Source organism: Megalopta genalis, unplaced genomic scaffold, assembly GCF_051020955.1.
Source record: "Megalopta genalis isolate 19385.01 unplaced genomic scaffold, iyMegGena1_principal scaffold0550, whole genome shotgun sequence".
NCBI classification, from domain to species: Eukaryota; Metazoa; Arthropoda; class Insecta; order Hymenoptera; family Halictidae; genus Megalopta; species Megalopta genalis.
The window spans coordinates 30001-40000 of record NW_027476619.1 but is presented as its reverse complement, the minus strand read 5'-3'; positions in this window follow the sequence as shown (position 1 = coordinate 40000).

The window sequence follows — 10000 nt, the reverse complement described above, 5'->3', positions numbered from 1 at the left end:
GGTTCCCGATTCCACAAAATTATAAAAAGTATACGGCTGTGTAGCGGGGATCAAAACGAGTAATTTCGTGTATAAAGTTTAATTAAACTCCCATTAGTTTGCCGGGAAACATCGATTCTTCCGATCTAGAAAGAGACAGAGATAGACGATCCGCGTTATGTTAAATATTTCAAGGTTCCCGATTCCACAAAATTATAAAAAGTATACGGCTGTGTAGCGGGGATCAAAACGAGTAATTTCATGTATAAAGTTTAATTAATCTCCCAATAGTTTGCCGGGAAACATCGATTATTCCGATCTAGAAAGAGACAGAGACAGTCGATCCGCGTTATGTTAAATATTTCAAGGTTACCGATTCCATAAAATTATAAAAAGTATACGGCTGTGTAGCGGGGATCAAAACGAGTAATTTCATGTATAAAGTTTAATTAAACTCCCAATAGTTTGCCAGGAAACATCGATTATTCCGATCTAGAAAGAGACAGAGACAGTCGATCCGCGTTATGTTAAATATTTCAAGGTTCCCGATTCCACAAAATTATAAAAAGTATACGGCTGTGTAGCGGGGATCAAAACGAGTAATTTCGTGTATAAAGTTTAATTAAACTCCCATTAGTTTGCCGGGAAACATCGATTCTTCCGATCTAGAAAGAGACAGAGACAGTCGATCCGCGTTATGATAAATATTGCAAGGTTCCCGATTCCACAAAATTATAAAAAGTATACGGCTGTGTAGCGGGGATCAAAACGAGTAATTTCGTGTATAAAGTTTAATTAATATCCCATTACTTTGCCGGGAAACATCAATACTTCGATCGCGCGAGAGAGACAGAGAAACGAACAGTCTTTTTTTCGATTTACGGCTAAAATAAATTTTTCTCATTTTATTCAATAACATATTCTTGCTTAGATAACTTTTTTACATAGGGATTAAGCATTTAGAACGATATAATGTTTAAAATAAGGGCACTTTACTCTTGACATTTTACGGTTTTTTCAATTTTCTGAAAAATCCTATCATTAGATTTTTTTAAAAATACGATATTCTTGCTTAGCTAACGTTTCTACATAGGGATTAAGCATTTAGAACGAAATCTAATGTCAGAAAATGGCACTTTACTCTTGACATTTTTCGGTTTTTTCAATTTTCTGGGAAATCCTATCATTAGATTTTTTTAAAAATACGATATTCTTGCTTAACTAACGTTTTTACATAGGGATTAAGCATTTAGAACGAAACCTAATGTAGGAAAATGGTACTTTACTCTTGATCGGTACGTTGGGACTTTGAAAATATTCGGGCGTACGCGGCGCGCTCGGCGCTTCGAACAGCTCCGGTGTCCCCATTATTTTCGATTTACGGCTAAAATAAATTTTTCTAATTTTTTTCAATAACATATTCCTGCTAAAATAACTTTTTTACATAGGGATTAAGCATTTAGAACGATACATTGTTTAAAATAAGGGCACTTTACTCTTGACATTTTACGGTTTTTTCAATTTTCTGAAAAATCCTATCATTAGATTTTTTTAAAAATACGATAATCTTGCTTAACTAACGTTTCTACATAGGGATTAAGCATTTAGAACGAAATCTAATGTCAGAAAATGGCACTTTACTCTTGACATTTTTCGGTTTTTTCAATTTTCTGGAAAATCCAATCATTAGATTTTTTTTAAAATACGATATTCTTGCTTAACTAACGTTTTTACATAGGGATTAAGCATTTAGAACGAAATCTAATGTAGGAAAATGGTACTTTACTCTTGATCGGTACGTTGGGACTTTGAAAATATTCGGGCGTACGCGGCGCGCTCGGCGCTTCGAACAGCTCCGGTGTCCCCATTATTTTCGATTTACGGCTAAAATAAATTTTTCTAATTTTTTTCAATAACATATTCCTGCTAAAATAACTTTTTTACATAGGGATTAAGCATTTAGAACGATACATTGTTTAAAATAAGGGCACTTTACTCTTGACATTTTACGGTTTTTTCAATTTTCTGAAAAATCCTATCATAAGATTTTTTTAAAAATACGATATTCTTGCTTAACTAACGTTTCTACATAGGGATTAAGCATTTAGAACGAAATCTAATGTCAGAAAATGGCACTTTACTCTTGACATTTTTCGGTTTTTTCAATTTTCTGGAAAATCCTATCATTAGATTTTTTTAAAAATACGATATTCTTGCTTAACTAACGTTTTTACATAGGGATTAAGCATTTAGAACGAAATCTAATGTAGGAAAATGGTACTTTACTCTTGATCGGTACGTTGGGACTTTGAAAATATTCGGGCGTTCCAATCGCTCGTCTGTTGCATCATAGCGCGTCTCGGCGCAATCGACCGATTCGCTCGATCCATTATTTTCGATTTACGGCTAAAATAAATTTTTCTAATTTTTTTCAATAACATATTCCTGCTTAAATAACTTTTTTACATAGGGATTAAGCATTTAGAACGATACATTGTTTAAAGTAAGGGCACTTTACTCTTGACATTTTACGGTTTTTTCAATTTTCTGAAAAATCCTATCATTAGATTTTTTTAAAAATACGATATTCTTGCTTAACTAACGTTTCTACATAGGGATTAAGCATTTAGAACGAAATCTAATGTCAGAAAATGGCACTTTACTCTTGACATTTTTCGGTTTTTTCAATTTTCTGGGAAATCCTATCATTAGATTTTTTTAAAAATACGATATTCTTGCTTAACTAACGTTTTTACATAGGGATTAAGCATTTAGAACGAAATCTAATGTAGGAAAATGGTACTTTACTCTTGATCGGTACGTTGGGACTTTGAAAATATTCGGGCGTTCCAATCGCTCGTCTGTTGCATCATAGCGCGTCTCGGCGCAATCGACCGATTCGCTCGATCCATTATTTTCGATTTACGGCTAAAATAAATTTTTCTAATTTTTTTCAATAACATATTCCTGCTTAAATAACTTTTTTACATAGGGATTAAGCATTTAGAACGATACATTGTTTAAAGTAAGGGCACTTTACTCTTGACATTTTACGGTTTTTTCAATTTTCTGAAAAATCCTATCATTAGATTTTTTTAAAAATACGATATTCTTGCTTAACTAACGTTTCTACATAGGGATTAAGCATTTAGAACGAAATCTAATGTCAGAAAATGGCACTTTACTCTTGACATTTTTCGGTTTTTTCAATTTTCTGGAAAATCCTATCATTAGATTTTTTTAAAAATACGATATTCTTGCTTAACTAACGTTTTTACATAGGGATTAAGCATTTAGAACGAAATCTAATGTAGGAAAATGGTACTTTACTCTTGATCGGTACGTTGGGACTTTGAAAATATTCGGGCGTTCCAATCGCTCGTCTGTTGCATCATAGCGCGTCTCGGCGCAATCGACCGATTCGCTCGATCCATTATTTTCGATTTACGGCTAAAATAAATTTTTCTAATTTTTTTCAATAACATATTCCTGCTAAAATAACTTTTTTACATAGGGATTAAGCATTTAGAACGATACATTGTTTAAAATAAGGGCACTTTACTCTTGACATTTTACGGTTTTTTCAATTTTCTGAAAAATCCTATCATTAGATTTTTTTAAAAATACGATATTCTTGCTTAACTAACGTTTCTACATAGGGATTAAGCATTTAGAACGAAATCTAATGTCAGAAAATGGCACTTTACTCTTGACATTTTTCGGTTTTTTCAATTTTCTGGAAAATCCTATCATTAGATTTTTTTAAAAATACGATATTCTTGCTTAACTAACGTTTTTACATAGGGATTAAGCATTTAGAACGAAATCTAATGTAGGAAAATGGTACTTTACTCTTGATCGGTACGTTGGGACTTTGAAAATATTCGGGCGTTCCAATCGCTCGTCTGTTGCATCATAGCGCGTCTCGGCGCAATCGACCGATTCGCTCGATCCATTATTTTCGATTTACGGCTAAAATAAATTTTTCTAATTTTTTTCAATAACATATTCCTGCTTAAATAACTTTTTTACATAGGGATTAAGCATTTAGAACGATACATTGTTTAAAGTAAGGGCACTTTACTCTTGACATTTTACGGTTTTTTCAATTTTCTGAAAAATCCTATCATTAGATTTTTTTAAAAATACGATATTCTTGCTTAACTAACGTTTCTACATAGGGATTAAGCATTTAGAACGAAATCTAATGTCAGAAAATGGCACTTTACTCTTGACATTTTTCGGTTTTTTCAATTTTCTGGGAAATCCTATCATTAGATTTTTTTAAAAATACGATATTCTTGCTTAACTAACGTTTTTACATAGGGATTAAGCATTTAGAACGAAATCTAATGTAGGAAAATGGTACTTTACTCTTGATCGGTACGTTGGGACTTTGAAAATATTCGGGCGTTCCAATCGCTCGTCTGTTGCATCATAGCGCGTCTCGGCGCAATCGACCGATTCGCTCGATCCATTATTTTCGATTTACGGCTAAAATAAATTTTTCTAATTTTTTTCAATAACATATTCCTGCTTAAATAACTTTTTTACATAGGGATTAAGCATTTAGAACGATACATTGTTTAAAGTAAGGGCACTTTACTCTTGACATTTTACGGTTTTTTCAATTTTCTGAAAAATCCTATCATTAGATTTTTTTAAAAATACGATATTCTTGCTTAACTAACGTTTCTACATAGGGATTAAGCATTTAGAACGAAATCTAATGTCAGAAAATGGCACTTTACTCTTGACATTTTTCGGTTTTTTCAATTTTCTGGAAAATCCTATCATTAGATTTTTTTTAAAATACGATATTCTTGCTTAACTAACGTTTTTACATAGGGATTAAGCATTTAGAACGAAATCTAATGTAGGAAAATGGTACTTTACTCTTGATCGGTACGTTGGGACTTTGAAAATATTCGGGCGTACGCGGCGCGCTCGGCGCTTCGAACAGCTCCGGTGTCCCCATTATTTTCGATTTACGGCTAAAATAAATTTTTCTAATTTTTTTCAATAACATATTCCTGCTAAAATAACTTTTTTACATAGGGATTAAGCATTTAGAACGATACATTGTTTAAAATAAGGGCACTTTACTCTTGACATTTTACGGTTTTTTCAATTTTCTGAAAAATCCTATCATTAGATTTTTTTAAAAATACGATATTCTTGCTTAACTAACGTTTCTACATAGGGATTAAGCATTTAGAACGAAATCTAATGTCAGAAAATGGCACTTTACTCTTGACATTTTTCGGTTTTTTCAATTTTCTGGGAAATCCTATCATTAGATTTTTTTAAAAATACGATATTCTTGCTTAACTAACGTTTTTACATAGGGATTAAGCATTTAGAACGAAATCTAATGTAGGAAAATGGTACTTTACTCTTGATCGGTACGTTGGGACTTTGAAAATATTCGGGCGTTCCAATCGCTCGTCTGTTGCATCATAGCGCGTCTCGGCGCAATCGACCGATTCGCTCGATCCATTATTTTCGATTTACGGCTAAAATAAATTTTTCTAATTTCTTTCAATAACATATTCCTGCTTAAATAACTTTTTTACATAGGGATTAAGCATTTAGAACGATACATTGTTTAAAATAAGGGCACTTTACTCTTGACATTTTACGGTTTTTTCAATTTTCTGAAAAATCCTATCATTAGATTTTTTTAAAAATACGATATTCTTGCTTAGCTAACGTTTCTACATAGGGATTAAGCATTTAGAACGAAATCTAATGTCAGAAAATGGCACTTTACTCTTGACATTTTTCGGTTTTTTCAATTTTCTGGAAAATCCTATCATTAGATTTTTTTAAAAATACGATATTCTTGCTTAACTAACGTTTTTACATAGGGATTAAGCATTTAGAACGAAATCTAATGTAGGAAAATGGTACTTTACTCTTGATCGGTACGTTGGGACTTTGAAAATATTCGGGCGTTCCAATCGCTCGTCTGTTGCATCATAGCGCGTCTCGGCGCAATCGACCGATTCGCTCGATCCATTATTTTCGATTTACGGCTAAAATAAATTTTTCTAATTTTTTTCAATAACATATTCCTGCTTAAATAACTTTTTTACATAGGGATTAAGCATTTAGAACGATACATTGTTTAAAGTAAGGGCACTTTACTCTTGACATTTTACGGTTTTTTCAATTTTCTGAAAAATCCTATCATTAGATTTTTTTAAAAATACGATAATCTTGCTTAACTAACGTTTCTACATAGGGATTAAGCATTTAGAACGAAATCTAATGTCAGAAAATGGCACTTTACTCTTGACATTTTTCGGTTTTTTCAATTTTCTGGAAAATCCTATCATTAGATTTTTTTTAAAATACGATATTCTTGCTTAACTAACGTTTTTACATAGGGATTAAGCATTTAGAACGAAATCTAATGTAGGAAAATGGTACTTTACTCTTGATCGGTACGTTGGGACTTTGAAAATATTCGGGCGTACGCGGCGCGCTCGGCGCTTCGAACAGCTCCGGTGTCCCCATTATTTTCGATTTACGGCTAAAATAAATTTTTCTAATTTTTTTCAATAACATATTCCTGCTAAAATAACTTTTTTACATAGGGATTAAGCATTTAGAACGATACATTGTTTAAAATAAGGGCACTTTACTCTTGACATTTTACGGTTTTTTCAATTTTCTGAAAAATCCTATCATTAGATTTTTTTAAAAATACGATATTCTTGCTTAACTAACGTTTCTACATAGGGATTAAGCATTTAGAACGAAATCTAATGTCAGAAAATGGCACTTTACTCTTGACATTTTTCGGTTTTTTCAATTTTCTGGAAAATCCTATCATTAGATTTTTTTAAAAATACGATATTCTTGCTTAACTAACGTTTTTACATAGGGATTAAGCATTTAGAACGAAATCTAATGTAGGAAAATGGTACTTTACTCTTGATCGGTACGTTGGGACTTTGAAAATATTCGGGCGTTCCAATCGCTCGTCTGTTGCATCATAGCGCGTCTCGGCGCAATCGACCGATTCGCTCGATCCATTATTTTCGATTTACGGCTAAAATAAATTTTTCTAATTTTTTTCAATAACATATTCCTGCTTAAATAACTTTTTTACATAGGGATTAAGCATTTAGAACGATACATTGTTTAAAGTAAGGGCACTTTACTCTTGACATTTTACGGTTTTTTCAATTTTCTGAAAAATCCTATCATTAGATTTTTTTAAAAATACGATAATCTTGCTTAACTAACGTTTCTACATAGGGATTAAGCATTTAGAACGAAATCTAATGTCAGAAAATGGCACTTTACTCTTGACATTTTTCGGTTTTTTCAATTTTCTGGAAAATCCTATCATTAGATTTTTTTTAAAATACGATATTCTTGCTTAACTAACGTTTTTACATAGGGATTAAGCATTTAGAACGAAATCTAATGTAGGAAAATGGTACTTTACTCTTGATCGGTACGTTGGGACTTTGAAAATATTCGGGCGTACGCGGCGCGCTCGGCGCTTCGAACAGCTCCGGTGTCCCCATTATTTTCGATTTACGGCTAAAATAAATTTTTCTAATTTTTTTCAATAACATATTCCTGCTAAAATAACTTTTTTACATAGGGATTAAGCATTTAGAACGATACATTGTTTAAAATAAGGGCACTTTACTCTTGACATTTTACGGTTTTTTCAATTTTCTGAAAAATCCTATCATTAGATTTTTTTAAAAATACGATATTCTTGCTTAACTAACGTTTCTACATAGGGATTAAGCATTTAGAACGAAATCTAATGTCAGAAAATGGCACTTTACTCTTGACATTTTTCGGTTTTTTCAATTTTCTGGGAAATCCTATCATTAGATTTTTTTAAAAATACGATATTCTTGCTTAACTAACGTTTTTACATAGGGATTAAGCATTTAGAACGAAACCTAATGTAGGAAAATGGTACTTTACTCTTGATCGGTACGTTGGGACTTTGAAAATATTCGGGCGTTCCAATCGCTCGTCTGTTGCATCATAGCGCGTCTCGGCGCAATCGACCGATTCGCTCGATCCATTATTTTCGATTTACGGCTAAAATAAATTTTTCTAATTTTTTTCAATAACATATTCCTGCTTAAATAACTTTTTTACATAGGGATTAAGCATTTAGAACGATACATTGTTTAAAATAAGGGCACTTTACTCTTGACATTTTACGGTTTTTTCAATTTTCTGAAAAATCCTATCATTAGATTTTTTTAAAAATACGATATTCTTGCTTAACTAACGTTTCTACATAGGGATTAAGCATTTAGAACGAAATCTAATGTCAGAAAATGGCACTTTACTCTTGACATTTTTCGGTTTTTTCAATTTTCTGGAAAATCCTATCATTAGATTTTTTTAAAAATACGATATTCTTGCTTAACTAACGTTTTTACATAGGGATTAAGCATTTAGAACGAAATCTAATGTAGGAAAATGGTACTTTACTCTTGATCGGTACGTTGGGACTTTGAAAATATTCGGGCGTTCCAATCGCTCGTCTGTTGCATCATAGCGCGTCTCGGCGCAATCGACCGATTCGCTCGATCCATTATTTTCGATTTACGGCTAAAATAAATTTTTCTAATTTTTTTCAATAACATATTCCTGCTTAAATAACTTTTTTACATAGGGATTAAGCATTTAGAACGATACATTGTTTAAAATAAGGGCACTTTACTCTTGACATTTTACGGTTTTTTCAATTTTCTGAAAAATCCTATCATTAGATTTTTTTAAAAATACGATATTCTTGCTTAACTAACGTTTCTACATAGGGATTAAGCATTTAGAACGAAATCTAATGTCAGAAAATGGCACTTTACTCTTGACATTTTTCGGTTTTTTCAATTTTCTGGAAAATCCTATCATTAGATTTTTTTAAAAATACGATATTCTTGCTTAACTAACGTTTTTACATAGGGATTAAGCATTTAGAACGAAATCTAATGTAGGAAAATGGTACTTTACTCTTGATCGGTACGTTGGGACTTTGAAAATATTCGGGCGTTCCAATCGCTCGTCTGTTGCATCATAGCGCGTCTCGGCGCAATCGACCGATTCGCTCGATCCATTATTTTCGATTTACGGCTAAAATAAATTTTTCTAATTTTTTTCAATAACATATTCCTGCTTAAATAACTTTTTTACATAGGGATTAAGCATTTAGAACGATACATTGTTTAAAGTAAGGGCACTTTACTCTTGACATTTTACGGTTTTTTCAATTTTCTGAAAAATCCTATCATTAGATTTTTTTAAAAATACGATATTCTTGCTTAACTAACGTTTCTACATAGGGATTAAGCATTTAGAACGAAATCTAATGTCAGAAAATGGCACTTTACTCTTGACATTTTTCGGTTTTTTCAATTTTCTGGGAAATCCTATCATTAGATTTTTTTAAAAATACGATATTCTTGCTTAACTAACGTTTTTACATAGGGATTAAGCATTTAGAACGAAACCTAATGTAGGAAAATGGTACTTTACTCTTGATCGGTACGTTGGGACTTTGAAAATATTCGGGCGTACGCGGCGCGCTCGGCGCTTCGAACAGCTCCGGTGTCCCCATTATTTTCGATTTACGGCTAAAATAAATTTTTCTAATTTTTTTCAATAACATATTCCTGCTAAAATAACTTTTTTACATAGGGATTAAGCATTTAGAACGATACATTGTTTAAAGTAAGGGCACTTTACTCTTGACATTTTACGGTTTTTTCAATTTTCTGAAAAATCCTATCATTAGATTTTTTTAAAAATACGATATTCTTGCTTAACTAACGTTTCTACATAGGGATTAAGCATTTAGAACGAAATCTAATGTCAGAAAATGGCACTTTACTCTTGACATTTTTCGGTTTTTTCAATTTTCTGGAAAATCCTATCATTAGATTTTTTTAAAAATACGATATTCTTGCTTAACTAACGTTTTTACATAGGGATTAAGCATTTAGAACGAAATCTAATGTAGGAAAATGGT